This window comes from Cheilinus undulatus, linkage group 8 (assembly GCF_018320785.1).
Source record: "Cheilinus undulatus linkage group 8, ASM1832078v1, whole genome shotgun sequence".
NCBI classification, from domain to species: domain Eukaryota; kingdom Metazoa; phylum Chordata; class Actinopteri; order Labriformes; family Labridae; genus Cheilinus; species Cheilinus undulatus.
In genome coordinates this window covers 23,645,785-23,662,734 of record NC_054872.1, presented here as the reverse complement: position 1 = coordinate 23,662,734, position 16,950 = coordinate 23,645,785, and the positions used below count along the sequence as shown (strand labels likewise).

Below are 16,950 nucleotides of genomic sequence, written 5' to 3'. Positions count from 1 at the left end.
CAACACTGCTGTTGACTGGGAGAAAATAAACCCAGAGAAATCACAGAGGAAAGAAAGCGCAGGGGGGACAGCACAGGGAGAAAATAAGAGATCAGAGAAAGAGTAAATAAGGAGGCATTTATTGAATGATGTTGAGAAAATAAACAAAAAAATAAATTGGACTGGCCCCTCAGAATTGGATGCTCTGATTCATTAGAGGTGAAAACCTCAAGTCAGGCTCGGTTTTTGGCCAGATATCTGCGTTTGTTTTTATAGCTGCCTCATTTAGACATGAAACAGCGCTGCAGAAACACCATGGTCAGGGTTAGAGTTTAGTCCGCTAAACTCTTATCCCTGTTTCAAATTATTTATTTATTTATTATAGGGGACAGTGCAAATTAATTAACATGGACTTGTAAATGTGCAAGATAAAAGCCGTAGGCTAATATCCATCTGTAGTCCCTCACAGGATGTACAAGGGTGTGAAAAAGTATTTCCCCCCTTTCTGATTCCTGAGGTTTTTGCATATTTATCACACTTAAATGTTTCGGATCATCAAACCAATTTTTATATTTCACAAAGACAACCCAAATAAATAGAAAATGCAGTGTTTGAATTATTAGCTATTTTTTTAAGGGGGGAAAAACATCCAAACCTATCTAGCCCTGTGTGAAAAAGTAATTGCCCCCTGAACCTAATAACTTGTTGTGCCATCCTTGGCAGCAATAACTGAAATCAAGCGTTTGCGATAACGATTGATGAGTGTTTCTCATCACTGTGGAGGAATTTTGACCCACTCTTTTTCATAGAATTGCTTTAACTCAGCCATATTGGAGGGTTTTCCAGCATGAACTGCCATTTAAGGTCACACCACAGCATATCAGTTGGATTTAAGTCCGGACCCTGACTGGGCCACTCCAAAACCTTAATTTAGTTTTTCTTGAGCCATTAAGAGGTGGACTTGCAGGTGTATTTCGGGTCGTTGTCCTGCTGCATAACCCAAGAGCACTTGAGCTTCACATACTGATGCACATACTGATGGCCGGACGTTCGCCTTCAGGATTTTCTGGTAGAAAGCAGAATTCATTGTTCCATCAATCACAGCAAGTGGTCCAGGTCCTGGAGCAGTAAAGCAGCCCCAGACCATCACACTGCCTCCACCATGTTTGACTGTTGGCATGATGTTCTTTTTATCCAATGCTGTGTTATTTTTACGCCAGATGTAACGGGACTCAAACCTTCCAAAAAGTTCAACTTTTGTCTCGTCAGTCCACAGAATATTTCTCCAAAGGTCTTGGGGATCATCAAGATGTTTCCTGGAAAATGTGAGACGAGCCTTTGTGCTCTTTTTGGTCAGCCGTGGTTTTGGCCTTAAAACTCTCCCATGGGTGCCATTTTTGCCCAGTGTCTTTCTTATGGTTGAGTCATGAACGCTGACCTTAACTGAGGCCAGTGAGGCCTACAGGTCTACAGATGTTGTTCTAGGTTCTTTTGTGACCTACTGGATGAGTCGTGGTTGCACTCTCAGGGTGATTTTGGTTGGCAAACCACTCCTGGGAAGGTTCATCACTGTTTCTTGTTTTCTCCAGTTGTGGATAACGGCTCTGACTGTGGTTTGCTGGAGTCCCGAAGCCTTGGAAATGGCTTGTAACCTTTTCCAGACTGATAGATTCCGATCACTCTGTTTTTTCATTTGTTCTTGAATTTCTTTGGCTCGTGGCATTATGTGTTTCTTTTTGAGATCTTGTAGCCTACTTCACTTTGTCTGACAGTTTCTATTTAAGTGATTTTTTGATTCAACAAATCTGGCGGTAATTAGGCCTGGGTGTGGCCAGTGAAACTGAACTCAGCTTTCCAAAAACTGTGGTTAATCACAGTTAACTCATGATTTAACATGGGGGGAAATTACTTTTTCACACAGGGCCAGATAGGTTTGGGTTTTTTTCTCACCTTAAGAAGTTTGATAATCATTCAAACACTGCATTTTCTATTTACTTGGGTTGTCTTTGTGAAATATAATAATTGGTTTGATGATCTGAAACATTAAAGTGTGATAAATAGGCAAAAACCTCAGGAATCAGAAAGGGGGCAAATACTTTTCACACCACTGTACATAGGCATGTACATAGTGAAAAATTAAAAATGTACATAAATTCAGAACACGTGTGGAGACCAAACAATATAAACAGTACAGTATTACACAAAGACCTACATAGCTATATGCAGAAGGTGGCTGTATGGCTATGCTTAAGACTGGAAGGAAAAAAATGACCAAGAATAAAGAATAAACTCTTTTCACTGTCGTCCTCTATAGAGAAAGGCATAAAATGCCCAGAAATATATATTTGAAAAGTAGCATTTCTCTGATGCTATTACTGCCAACTACAGTACATCAGGAGGGTCTGGGAGCATAGCTGCTGCTACACTGTTTAACAGCTTGTTGTAGGTACCAACTTTTTCAGTGTTTGTAATTTACAAATTTTCTTTTTAGGTCACTTTTCCTTCTGAAAACAGATATTTAAAATTCACTTGAATTTAGCATTTTCAAGCAAATAATCATTATTCTCCATTTTTCTTTTGAAACAGGAGACACAAGGAGAGTCCACTAGCATAGCTAAGTTTATGCAACCCTTTACCAAACACATTTTTTCACTCAAAACAATTTAAGGTGTGTTTTTCATCCAGCAAACAGAGTTGAACATTTTCTGGCTGATTACCAGCCATCAGAACATTTGTGGACATCATGAGGGTCTGCTAGCATAGCTGCTGCTACATTACTGGACACTGTCTAGCTTGTTTTAGGTAAGTGCTCATGAAGTTTTCACCATTCATGAGTTCCTAAAGTTTAAACCAACTATCGGTATTTTTCCACTATTCTTTGTCAAACCAAAGACACAAGTAGCGTCTGCTGCTCACTTTGTAGACAGTGCTTAGTTTGCTTTCAGGTAAACATTTAACAACAAAAAAATCTGTATGACCATTTAAAGGTGCAGTGTGTAATACATAAAGACAAAATACGTTTATTTTCTCAAAGCAAACAATATTAAAATAAAACATAAGTTCAGCGAATTTAATATTGAGTGACAATAGCCGTCAAATTTTTATTATATGCATCTAACATCTATTTATAACTTGCTGTTAAAAAGTGTTAAAAGACAGAGGCGGTTAGCCCATTGTCACTACCTGTTGGGAGATGGACTCCTTTGCTAATCACCACTCACTAATATTTTTTTATTTTTATAAGGGGCATAGGCTATTTTCCCTTAACAAATAAAATGAAATGCTTTTAATGCAATTTAAACAAGTAAATAACATAAAACAGCCCATTTCCACGCTATTAAACAGCATTTCTCTGACACTATCTAATGCAAGACAGGAGTGTTTGCTAGCTTAACTGTTTGACCATGATTTTGATGTTTAGAGCAGTGGTTCTCAAATTGCAGGACCAACTATCAACTCAACAAATTTCAGATATTTTTTTGGCCGATTGGATTAATTTGATGAAAAATGTACTGTTTGGTTCTCATACAGTACAAGATGAGACAAATCAAAGGGATAGGTAATAACAAGCCTATTTTAAATGTGTTTCATGGCCTTTTTGGGGCAACTTTTGCTTCCAGGAACATATGTAATCCACTGCAAAGGGCTCTGTGACCCACTTTTTGGTCCTGACTCACCAGTTGAGAACCACTGATTTAAAGACCCCTTATTGTCATTTACTTTTTTTTACAGTAAACTCATTTCCCTTCTAAAAACAAGAATAAAGCTATTAAAAAGCTAAAAGCCACTGAATGGAGTTAAACACCAGTGTCTCTATCGATGGCTTCTAGCAAAGCTAACTATAACCTAGCTCAATCGCAGAAAATTCTTTATTATTGTTAAAAATAGAGTCATATAATTGGACACTCAGGCTGAAATATATAAATGCACATTAATGTACAGTCAACAGGGTAAAACATTAGACTTGTGTGGTCAGATTTTAGGCTTTTCTGCTTAAAATAATCTGAAAAAAGTGGAAGCTTCATCTGACTTGACAATTCTCAAGACATTGCTAAGTCAGGCAAAGCACAAAAAGAGAAATAACAGAGCAATGAGAGTGTGGATAAACATCTCTTGATGGCCTTGCGTCATCTGTTTATGAATCCCACTCTGCCTCCACGTGTTGCCGGCCTGTGACGACTTCTGCATGTTCACTTCGTCTGCTGTCCTCTGATCAGACGCCCAGCTATCTGCTCACTCTGTGTGCTGGCTGCTTGTTGTGTGAGTGTGTTTATTTTAGTGTGTGACTCACACTTCCTGTGCTCTGTCAATGAGGCAAAGCTGTATGGAACAGCAGGGCCCGCGCTCATTCTCAATTCTCTCTTTCTCTTTCTGTTTCCCTGCATTTCTCTGTCTCTCGATGTGTGTTGCACCGCTGATAGGACCAGCCAGAGTTCTGCGTAATGCGGGGTTTGCTTGAATGGATGCTACTCTGGAGCTCATTATACAGATGCAGCACAGTGACACTCACTTCATGCTGGAAGTGGGGAGTTTACATAAATGAGACATTTTCATTCTGCCACTTAGGAAAAATGCATTATCAACCGCCGCATTAAGACAGCTTTGCTGATTATGAATTTTTTGGAAATGTCTCCAAGTCTCCAAGTTCTGTGTTGCAGGGGAAAACCCCCACCATACCTGTTTGTCATCCCTCTACCTGCAATTACACTGAATGCAAATGACTCTGTTTCAAATCATAGGTGCACATTTGTGTCACCTATCCTGCTCTGGTTGCATTAGAAGTCAACAACATTTCAATTGATACTTTTATAGTGCATCCAAAGAGGGTGTTGGGATTCTTTATGAGATGTTCCCAATGTTACAGGAATATGAGTCGTGTTTAGTTTATTTTTTGCTGTTGCATCTCACTCCACCCTATATACAGTAGAAACATTCATTTAGTATCTTTTTCCTCTCGCCATCCTCTCTTTTTTGCCTCACTCCCATCCCCTCTCTCTCTTTCTCCCTCTCTCAGCAACACACCCACTCAAACAGTCATATCCGCTCTCACTCTATCTGACTATTCCTGCTCGTCTCGCAGTGCCTGTGAAGCGTCTCTGAGGGGGAAGACCAGACTGCTCTGTCAGGTAATCCAAACTCAGCCTGTTTGTCTCTCTCTCCCTCCCTCCCTCTTCTCACTCTCTGTTTTCTACGTCTCCTTATCCATCTCTGTCTCTCCTTCGCTTCGCCTCCTTTTTGCTATATTCACTTGTTCCCTGTTTTAATGACTTGCTGCTTCTGTAATTTCCTTTCATACTTTTAGCACATTTTGGGATCTGATACTTGGATGAAATCAGGCACCCTTCACCCTGGGGAGTATTTTGGAAGTTCCTGAACTTTTGACATGTGTTTTACATAAATGTAAAAACTTTTCTAGCACATCAAATGTTGTCACTTTATTAAATGGGCATTATGATACATGGATTCACATCCACATCATTTTTTTTAAGTTGGATTCCCATCAGAGGTAGATGTTCTAGATGAAGGATCTCTTTCTCCTTTCATGCCTGAGCAAGAAAATTTCTCCTGAATTTATTGAATTTTTGTGGATATTTTTCTTCTCTGAGCAAACGTCCTTTCCAATCATAGCGAAAGCCATCTGGCACACAGGAAGTTAGTGAGAGTAAAGAGGTGATTTTTCATCCGTGACTGTCCTGGCAGCAGATAAAGTGATGTAAAACAATCCCACACTTCAGTCTAAGGTGCAGTCAGTTTGATTCTGTCACCAAAGGAGTTGATTTTTCCATCCAGGGGCATCATTAAAACTTTCAGTCCAAACTTCTCCATAGGTGTGCATTCCCAGGCTCCTCCATGCCGCTTGTGTTTGATTTAACGGCATTATTGACCCGCAGTTCACTGGCTTGTGTTTAATCAAAGTGAACACGGCTACGGTTGTGATCCGCCAGTCTTATCAAAGCCCTGTGAAATCCTTCTCAACACCCCTCTCTCGCCTCAGAGGAGCAGCAGCTCCCGACGATGCATCCCTCACAGAGCTGAGAGGGCGAGTGAGTGAGAGAGTGAGTGAGCGCTTTGGTATGTGCTGGTGTTTTCTCAGACGGCTACCTCTGACAGTAGTGACACCCCTGAGTGAGTGTGAGTGTTGGCCTCACAGGTTTTATACTCCATTGGGTATCAGGTTCTGTTTCGGCCCCGTCTTTTCAAAACTCTTTCTCCTGCAGTTCTGTGATTGGTAACTCTCCAGGACTGACTTCAGGAATGCTGCAGAGCGTCTTTAGCTGTATCGAATTTTGTGTTGCTTCATTGAGATTATGGAGCTTGGTTTCAGCTTTTAAGAAAGAATTGTGCATGTGTTCATGCACTGTGATATCAGCCAGTCATCAGTCAAAGGAGGGTTTCATGTCAAAAGTCCCACCAGCTTGTCAATACATGCTGAAGCCAAACATTTTCCCTCCTTACTTCCTGCTGTCAGTGTGCGTATGTAGTCAGAAAGGATGCTGGGAGATAAATTTAGACCTCCAGCTCCCTCTCCATCTGCCGTTACTCAGAGTAGGCTGGTTTCCATGGGAACCAGCACCGGGCTACTGCCAGAAACAGAGAACGGGGGGAGAGAAAGGGATGTGTGTGTTTTGAGGAGGGGTATGACAACAGATTTTTTAAAAAGCACTTTAGAGGGTTTATGTGTTCCCAGGGTACAAGGTAATTTAATGTTTAGTTCATATTTTCATCCGTCATTACTGGCTGCATGAACACGTAGGGGTTTTGATGAGAAAATGCAAACTCTCCCCATGGATGATGATGAACTTTTACAGTAAATCTGCAGCAAAGCTCTTGTGCTGCTTATTGAGCAGGAAGTGAGCTAAATATCTGCTTTATTAGATTTCAGAAGTTAAACTCCTGGAGAGATGACAGAGGGATGTAAAGTTTGAGATGCCCTGTGTGTCACTGCTCCCTCAGGATCCTGCATCACGGCCTATTTTTGCTGACGATGCAACATTGCATGGTCACACACATACATCTATGCAGCATAAAATTGTCAAAATTTCCAATACTTTTTTATATCTAGTTTTAAAACAGTACAGTCAGTATTTGAATATCTGATAGTCAAAGTAGATAAAATTTAAAAGCTTTATCTTCAGTCACATTTTAACCCAAGCAGCCATATGTGAAAGAGAAAGACCAGCAGTGGTCTGCTTAGTTCACAGGTTGGCATACAGAAAAAACTGGACGTCTCAGTGTTAAACATTTCAGAATTGTTTTTACCTCCATTCTGGGTGAAATTGATTTATTTCAGTGTTGATTCACCAGTTCAACTATGTAGAGCAGCGATCCCCAAATGTTGGCCCGCGGGCCACTTCCGGCCCGCCAGCAGGTGTCATCTGGCCCACGAGACATTTGGGAAAAAAGATGGAAATTTTTAAAAATATATTAATTTTTTATTTTTATCCTCTTAGGTGTTTAAAATACAAATTTGCACTCATTTATCACGATCTTTCCACAATTATAGCAAGGAAAGGTTGTACTACTATGCAATAAATGAGTTAGATATGGTACGTTGAACTCTCTTTAGAGCAGGGAGGAACATCGTAAAAAGACGCACGGCAGACTGCTTCATCCTCTCAGCTCTGCAAACATGCTGCCCAAAATGAGGCTGATACAGACTGCATGATTTTTAAGACTGAGGGAGAAGTATTTATTGTCTAATTTAATATTGATTGCTTTGTTGAAGATGAAGAATTTAACCACCGTGCACAGCTGCATGGACTTTTATTGAGTCCAGTCCTGGCCGCACCTCTGACTAGTTTTCTTCATCTCAGGCCTTAATGAATGTCAGAGGTTTTTGCCTTGTAAACCAAACTTTTATCCCTGGGGGGATTAAAACAGCTGCTCTCAGGATAGCAAACACTTTCCCTGCGTAACTGTCTATCAGCCCCAAATGCAGACATCGTGTCTTGCTTTGGTGATTCAGTTCAATGTCAGCCTGATTTAGCCCCTCATTATAAAGAATCTGTAATGCCAAACTAATATCAACTACAATTCAATTTTATTTTAGGGGGACTCAGAGACAACGGACGTGCATAAGAACGACTGTTGTGGCTTAGACATGTACTTATAAGTCAAGTTTTCACCCAGTAGGTGAGGATTTATAGCTCTTTGAGCAGTAATAGCGCAGCAGTCAGGGGAACATTTCAGCAGGATCCTTCTCTCACTCTCTTTCTGGACTCTGCACTGATCCTAGGTCGGATGAAATAATCTCAGGGTCTGATCAGAGTGTGTGGACAACAGGTTGCCATTTTAAAGCCATAAACAGTCATGCTGAATGATTGTTTATAATGAATATTACAGTCTTGTAAATTTAGCATCAGTGGGGCTTAAAAATGTTAAAAATGTGTAAAAATTGCCACCTGATACAAGGACAGCATGTTTATGACTGACCTGTTTAGATAACTTGCAAATAAATCCTCTGTCTAAAGTTTAGCTAATTAAGCCATATTCTGTGTGTGTTTGTATATATACACACACACACACACACATGTGAACATCCAAGAAATCATGTCTGGCCCTCGGCTTTCTGTCCTTGAAAAATTTTGGCCTCCTGGAAAAACTAATTGGGGACCCCTAATGTAGAGTATGATCCTGGGTGTTTATGCATGTCTACATTTGTGTGTGTGTTGCCTGTTGTACAGTGTTCTTTTGCTCATATTTCAGCTGGATTATTGTTGTTGTTTTTGTTTGATACTTTTGCACCATGAGTGAAGTTATACACTTTGTTAGTGAGTTCCTGCCAATGGAAATGGGTTAAGCAGAAGTATAATGACGGACTCTCTTTCATCAAGGTCCATCTCTCTCTCTTTGCCATGGGTATTTAATATGAGATGGCAAACCCATCAAAGTATGAAAATTGTACTGTGAAGAATTTATGATGTAGACATTTTAAATGAACACCCAAAAAGAAAGGAAAAAACTCATTTTTGTGTGATTCATTTATTTTTTATTTTACAAAAACAGTAATCAACATTTCTGCAACTATGCTGAATTTAGTCAAGCAGCTAGTTTCTATCTGCTGTCCCTGGCCAAATGTTAAATTCGGCTCCCTAAAAATATATAATAAAATAACATTGTAAGTGTTAAAAAAAAATGAATACTATTGAGAGTTAAACTATTGACACTTTCCAAAGTGTTATTTTGACTCAGAACCTATGAGAATTATATTGTTTTATTGGGAAATGTATTAAATTAATACTATAGGAGTTGAATGATCACTGATGATTTTCCTGTGAATTGTAACTTTAGTTAGTGATAAGAAGATTCAATTCTTAACTCCCCAAAGGGTCAACAATGACACTTAAAAAGTGTTAAGGCGCTAACTCTCCAAAAAGATTCAAATCAGCACTCATTTGTGGGCCTAGACACCATAAAAGTGTCAGTATAAACTCTAATGGTGCTAATTTGACTACACAGAATTTGCTGTGTGCACTGATGTTCTGTCTTTGTGTCTCACAAAGATGCAATAGTTTAGGTCTCTTACAGACTTACCTTACAAACATACCAGGCTGAAGCAAAGGAGTGAAATGCCATCCAAATGCATAGGTAACATTTAAGTGCTGAAATATGGTCAATGTGTTTGTGCAGTCTTGGTCATTTAAACAAGATGTTAAACTTTGCTTTGGCGCCTAGGACTTCTGCTTCTGTTGTTGTGGTATACTATATTGCCAAAAGTATTCACTCACCTCTCCAAGCTAGAAAAGCACTCAGAGAGCGCAGACCTAGCCTTATCTCCCAATTGTGAAGAATCCTTTAAAAAATTCCTGATCCGTCCCCATGTGCCCCCACCACGGCATTCGCAGATTACTCCCTGTCCCAAGAGGGTCTGGCTGCAGCCCTCGAGCAAACCTCTACGCTGGAGCGTTCAGCTGGAGACCTCTACACTGGGGCGTGACGTCATTGCTCAAGCCTACGCTGGGGCGTGCAGCGTGTTAGCTGTTGTTAGCATGATTACACCGCTGTACTTATGAGACCTTAGCATAGCCCCGTGGGCTATGGTGGGGCATGCAGCAGCACACCCCGACCCCTACTGGTCTACGCTGGGCCATGCAAACGCCGACCCATATGCTGGGGCTTTGCTGAAATTTTGTCACGGGTAATATACGCTATCACCCCAGCGTTGAGGTCCGCGGGCTCGGGCAATATACGTCACGCCCCAGCACAGAGGTTCGGCCCCACCGTAGAGGTCTCCAGCTGAGCGCCCCAGCGTAGAGGTTTGCTCGAGGGCTGCAGCCAGATGCCTCTCCCCTGCCCGGTGGGGTGGACATGCGGTGAAGCAAAGCATTGGCTTTGCTATGGGTGGACTGTCATGGTGGAAGCATTGCCTGCCGGTGCCAACAGATGCACTGACAGTAACACCCATGATCTCACTGGACGAGTGGAAGTCATGGCAGAGGGTGAATATTACCCTATTCCTCCTAGCATTTCGAGCATTCTTGTTACAATTCGCTGTCTTTCTCTCTGTTAAGCTTGGACTTGCTCCTCGACCAGGCATGCGTGTTTCAAACTCTATAAACTCCAAAACTTTGAATGGAAACACACCCAAAAATGCTGCTGGGATTGAAGTTAGTAATGTCCGCCATCTCCTGGTGTAAAGTGATAACAGCACAGACCTCCGCCATTAGCCCTATCTCCCAATAGTATAGGATCCTTTTAAAAATCCCTGGATCCAGACGATGATCTGGATCACTCCCAAAATCTAATCAATTCTTCCTTATGCCATTTCTGACTTTTCCTGAAAATTTCATCAAATCTGTCCACAACTTTTTGAGTTATGTTGCTAACAAATGAACAAACGAACAAACCCACCTGATCACATAACCTCCTTGGCAGAGGTAATAATTGAAATCATGTGTTCCAATCACTTCCATGGCCACAGGTGTATAAAATCAAGCACCTAGACATGCAGACTGTTTCTACAAACATTTGTGAAAGAATGGGTCACTCTCAGGAGCTCAGTGAATTCCAGCGTGGTATTGTGATAGGATGCCACCTGTGCAACAAGTCCAGTCGTGAAATTTCCTTGCTCCTAAATATTCCACAGTCAACTGTCAGTGGTATCATAGTGGTAGCGATTGGGAATGACAAGCCACGTAAAATGACGGAGCGGGGTCAGCAGATGCTGAGGCGCGTAGTGGGCAGAGGTCGCCAACTTTCTGCAGAGTCAATTGCTACAGACCTCCAAACTTCATGTGGCCTTCAGATTAGCTCAAGAACAGTGCGTAGAGAGCTTCATGGAATGGGTTTCCATGGCTGAGCAGCTGCATCCAAGCCATACATCACCAAGAGCAATGCAAAGCGTCAGATGCAGTTCTGTAAAGTCGGCTGCCACTGGACTCTGAGGATTGGAGACTCATTCTCTGAGTCTGAGATTTTGGACAATTCCATGCTCCCAACCTTGTGGGAACAGTTTGGAGATGGCCCCTTCCTGTTCCAACATGACCGTGCACCAGTGCAAAAAGCAAGGTCCATAAAGACGTGGATGAGAGAGTTTGGTGTGGATGAACTTGACTGGCCTGCACAGAGTCCTGACCTCAACCTGATAGAACACCTTTGGGATGAATTAGAGCGGAAACCAGCCAGGCCTTCTCATCCAACATCAGTGTGTGCCCTCACAAATGCGCTTCTGGAAAAATGGCCAAAAATTCCCATAAACACACTCCTAAACCTTGTGGAAAGCCTTCCCAGAGGAGTTGAAGCTGTTATAGCTGCAAAAGGTGGACCAATGTCATATTAAACCCTATAGATTAAGAATGAGATGTTACTTAAATTCATATGCGAGTCAAGGCAGCTGAGTGAATACTTATGGCAATATAATATATCAGAACAGGTATCAATATAGTTTGATTTTTTTTCTAGTGTCATATTAGAGCTTACAATTCTGATGGCATGACTGTGTTCATTCACTCATGGACCCTTGATAAGTCATATCAGGCACTCAACCCTCAGATAAGATCACAATACAAATACAGTCAAGTTCAGTTGGTATAAATAATAATTATTTTTTATATTATCATGTGTGGTCAAGAAGAAAAGGGAATTGTTAGAATACTGGGTGGCCAAATGCTGCTTAGTTCAAAGGCTGTTTTGGCAAAACTTTAAGATTTAGATGTGAAACCTCGCATCAAAAGGAAGTAAAACCACTACACCAGCGGCTTCCTGCTTGTGCCTCAGCTTAAAAATAGAGAACACTAAAAGATGCCCTTACCCCGACCTCAGCAAAGTGTAGACAAATTCAGGTGAGTCATTCTTCAGAAACAATACAAGTAGATTTGTCATAATAGGTTCTTTGGGGGGGTTGGTTTACAACGATGCCCAGCGTTCAAAGTGCAAAAATATAAGGATTCTTAATTCTTAAGCTACTTTTGCATTCTGAATGCAGTGAAATATTCAGACAAAAAGATTTAAAAGTAAAAAAAAAAAAAAACACACGGAAAAGGCTGCAGGCAGGAAAATATGGTCTGTTTCCACAAAGCGGTCCGGTTTTGGTTCAGTCCAGTTTGCCATAATTAAGCACATTAAACTCTGATCTTACCCGTGTTTCTTCAGCTGATGTCCATCCAGCCTCACTCGTGCCGGGAGTTCTTTTAAGAGATCCAGGTCATTTTGGCTAGAACTGGTTGTTTGGCACCCAAACCGCTGTTCATTTAATACCAGTTTGTTTCTTTAAATGTAGTTTAAATAACGACAGATGATAATGGAAAGGAAACTGGCACTGAAACAGGAGCTAGCTACAGTGGCTCACGTTAAAGAGCTGTCGGCTTAACCAGTGTTATCATTAAACCATCTTTGTCTGTATAGTGTATGAGCCAGTGTGAAAGTGGTGAATGGTGCCGAAGTCATGCCAGTGGAATGAGGATGATGAGAGAGGAAAACCCCTTGTCACACAGCAGGAGGACCGGCTGACTGGAATCAGAGAGCGAGGGTCACCTCAGGGCGCTGCGGCTGATTTGCTGGTCAGATGTGTCAGAGCAGATTTAGAGCTGGTGTTTGTCAGTGGGTTTTTACTCCGGGGACTGTAGTACTGTACACTGTATGTTTACTGTAGGGTGTGTATGTGTGCTTTTGTAGGCTTACATTCCTCTCCCTCATCTTCCTGGCAGAGACCTGACTTTGTGTTTCCCTGCTCAGAGCTGGCAGTCTAGACAGCCATGAATAATGTAAGCAATGCTCTCCGCAACCTTAAAACCGTCTAATCGCTCTGTTTAAGGGCTGCATCAACTGCTCTGCCAGAGATCATTAAACTTACACTCTGATAACCAATACAGGACAAAAGGCATTTATTTCAGCGGGGTTAGGAGAGATGATTGGTCTTTCCTCTTTGTAATCTCCCACCTGTCTTCTCTTATGTTCTATGCACATTATTATTGGTCGTTTTTTGCACATTTCATATGTTTCCACTGCTAAGCAGGTTTTCCTTCCATAGCTTAAGTGTCTAAAGATAATTCTGCATTAAGGATGGGATGTATAGATTGTTTACAAGCTTCATTACCTTTTGATCTTACTCGTCTACATGTTTTCCTAGAGAGCCGTAAATTTCTGGAGATAGATAAAGCTATAGTTGGTGCCACATAAAAGTCTTCCAGAGAAGTGGATTTTAATGGTGTTGATTTGCTCTGTTACACTTCCTAATTGCTTGGTGTTGATGGTAAAAGTCTGCTGTAATCAAAGCGTTGGTCTGCTCGGAGAAACACACTGAACAGATGATGGGCTCTCAGCAGATGTGGGGGAACGCCGAGATTGGAGAATCTGTCAAGTTGTTTCCAAGAGGAAGACTGATTCCCTTTTTTTCCTCCTCTGTTAACCGGCTGTAATGAAGGCTGACTGTGCAGAGTGTTTTTTTAGACACATGGTGGGTGCAAAAATGTGGCTCATTAAAAAAAAACCTGTCAGTGCTGCCTTGCTTCCACTGACACCTAAAGCTGCAGTCTCCTGTTGGGCCAGTTTATTCAGCCACTGGATCACTGATTCACTCTTTTCTCTCCTCCCTACTGTTTTTTTTTTTTTACTTTATTCTGCTATATTTTCTATGACTACTACTTCATTTGAATATCTTTAATATTAGGGAATATAATCCATTAAGACTCTTTCAACTGGAGATGTTCCAAAGCCATCTTGCCTGCTAACCGATGCTTGGGCTTCTTTTACACATGCATCCCTGAAAATTAGCATTCCAGTTCCTTTTACATATGTTCCTTAAATTTCCCGCTGTGAGATGCCCTACCTCCTTGAATACAGCTGAGAGGGCATCTCAGGAGGTAGGACAAGGATGATGCCTAAGTTACAGTATAATCTTAACACCATCTATGATGAAGCAACAGAGTCTTACACTTTCATGACAGTTTTTTCTTTATATCAGTGCTGCATGTAATCAGATATATTTGCAGTGCAAACAGAATAATGGAAAGGAAGTCTGCACACTGGTTTCATGATATGAACATCATCCCTGTCCAAGCACTTGCAGTGAGTTTCCAGAATATACTGTAACTGCTGTATTCATTCACCAGCTTAACCTTTCTTATTGAAATTTAACCAGGGTTTTAAAAGAGTAAGATTCTCCACCCCCAGCCCATGACCAACCTGACATGGACTGTAGGCCAGAGCCAACCCTCCCTTTTGGCCTAGGCCAGGTTAGGCTTGAGGCAGAGTCAAAAACATTCTCTTAGAATAGAAACATAACTATACTTTAGCCTGGATTTTTGAGTTTTTGTTTATTTTTTTATACCACAATTGCACCACAGCACGTATTACCAGGCATGCTACCCAGCACTGCTGGTCATATTTCTTGTATCAAGAAGTCTTTAGGAAAGAAAAGAACTACACTCAAAGTGCTTTATTTACTAAACATTACATCAATGTTTTCTTTAAATGTATTGGGGGTTTTTTGGACATAATGAGGGTAAAAAGCTGTTAAAAATGTCGCTGCCAGCCTGCTACACTCCATAAGCACACAGTGAAATAGTGAGGGGGAAAAGAAGGCACAGTGCATTATTCAGCAAAGGTGGAGGAAAAAGAAGCAAGTAGTTCATATGATCTTCTGTTTCAAGCAACTCAGTTTACTAATGGAGTAAGTGACAGACTGTAACCATTTGTTAGACTGGTGCTCTCCAAAAATCTCCAAACATTCAGGGCTTAATGACCTCTTCATGTCATCCTCACAGCTATTTTTATCATTAACAATAAAAAGGCCACATCTGAAATACAAGCTGCTCAGTAAAGTCTCATTTGAACAGGTTTCTGTTACTATTACTCTTCCGAATTGTAGCTTAAAACTTTATTTATTTAAGCCAACCTAAAAAAATGTCAGGTTTAAATTGCACTCTGAAGCATAAATACAGTCAACAGGGCGTGGCGGGTAAGGCTTGAAGAGAAAATATGTGGGCCTGGGTAGGGTCAGACTGGAATTTTTAACAAGGACTTTAAATATTGGCAAATACCATGTTCCTGCATGTTGCTAGCTTTGTCTAAAATCACACTATGTGTGAGCACATATACTGTAGTACACCTCTAACCTGTAACCCATTATTCCTCTTTTCATGGCGTGTATGTTTAGGGGCAGGTTGATTATAGTATCAGATATTGGTGTATAAATAATACATTTGCTTCACCTCCTTTAAGTAGTGTCAAAGGATGACACAGATCAGTATTGTAACTGAATGTGCTAAAACATTTGCGAAGAGATCAAGCGTTAGTTCATGTAGGCCAGAGAGTTGAGCATCATCATAAATGAGATCAAGTGATCTCACACGAGACTTTATCAGTTGATGGCCAGCTGATTCGCTCTAAGCACGCTATTGGCTAATTGCACTCTTGCTGCCATATTTTAACTGCTCTAGCCTGGCTATGCTTTGCTGCTTCCTCTGCAAGCTACTTTTTGCAACCCTCCTCCACCCCAGCTCCTCTTCCTTTATGCTTTTTCTGACTAAATCAATGTCATTCTGTTGTCTGCTATGGGTTTATTGCTGCTTCTCTCCCTGACTTAGGCTTTCCTTGTAGGCACATGAAGAGCAGGAAGCATGTGCTGTTTTTGGTTGATGCTTTTCACACAGGGCAGGGGGATCCGGGAACAGCCACACCACCAAAAATAAATAATATTAAAGACAGCAAATTAATAACTAATAAAGAGAAGTGATCAACCGCAAATGATGTGTTATGTGACAAAGTCGTCCTGACTGAACAGTGTTATGGTAGGTGATCAGAAACACACCACCTAATATGCATACTTCCTGAGCAGAATCAAGCCTATAATATAATAAAATCAAAACATTTTTAACAAATACATATCTATCATTGATTTTGATAAAACTTGTGAGTAAATGATAATCCCAAGAAATTATGGGAAGATGGCTCTTCTAAAAAAAAAAAATTGCTGAGTGCAGCTAAAAGCAACAACCCACAAGCCCTAATAGCTCATTTATAGTGTGAACTGAACTTTGAGCTTTCTCTTTATAAGCATGATCTTGCACAACACTGCCATTGATGCAGGTATTGGTTTGCTCTCACCTCTACAGCTTCTACATGTACTCAGTGTGTGAGAGGCATTAGCAGCTCTGTTTTTCTTGTCTCTGCGATGTTCTTGGCTGTCCGAAGTGGTGCACTCTGTTTACATCATCATTGCGATCTATAGCTGTAAGGGTAACACATTCCCTTAGAGATCTCCAGAGTCTCATCTGGAGGGGGCTGGAGTTCTCTTCGTATCTTTAACCATGATTAATACTCTGGATAAGCCTGCGTGGGGACTGTCAGCGGTTGGGCATGGCTGCTCAGTGAGAATGTTGTGATTGGCTCATCCATTCTTAGAATGTGTTTTGATTGGCTGTGGTACAAGAACCCCCTTTCTACAGATGAGATGGAGTGCAGGCTTTGTAGTAAGTTGGAAATATTACACAGCATACATATTGATTAAAGAGGAGATTTCATGGTGTCCTG

At 41.1% G+C, this 16,950-nt stretch overlaps 1 protein-coding gene across 5 annotated transcripts in view; it reads left to right on the top strand.

Moving 5' to 3' along the window:
- The window catches only part of LOC121512990 (transcription factor HIVEP3), a 76,431-nt gene that overhangs the window by 35,949 nt on the left and 23,532 nt on the right, over positions 1–16,950 (top strand). For 2 of the 5 annotated variants that reach the window (XM_041792435.1, XM_041792436.1), the window contains exon 2: positions 4,994–5,105. The exons of the other annotated variants lie outside the window; for them this stretch is intronic. The gene's annotated coding sequence lies outside the window, so the exon portion shown is untranslated. The remainder of the gene's footprint in view (positions 1–4,993; positions 5,106–16,950) is intronic. 5 annotated transcript variants of the gene reach the window in all.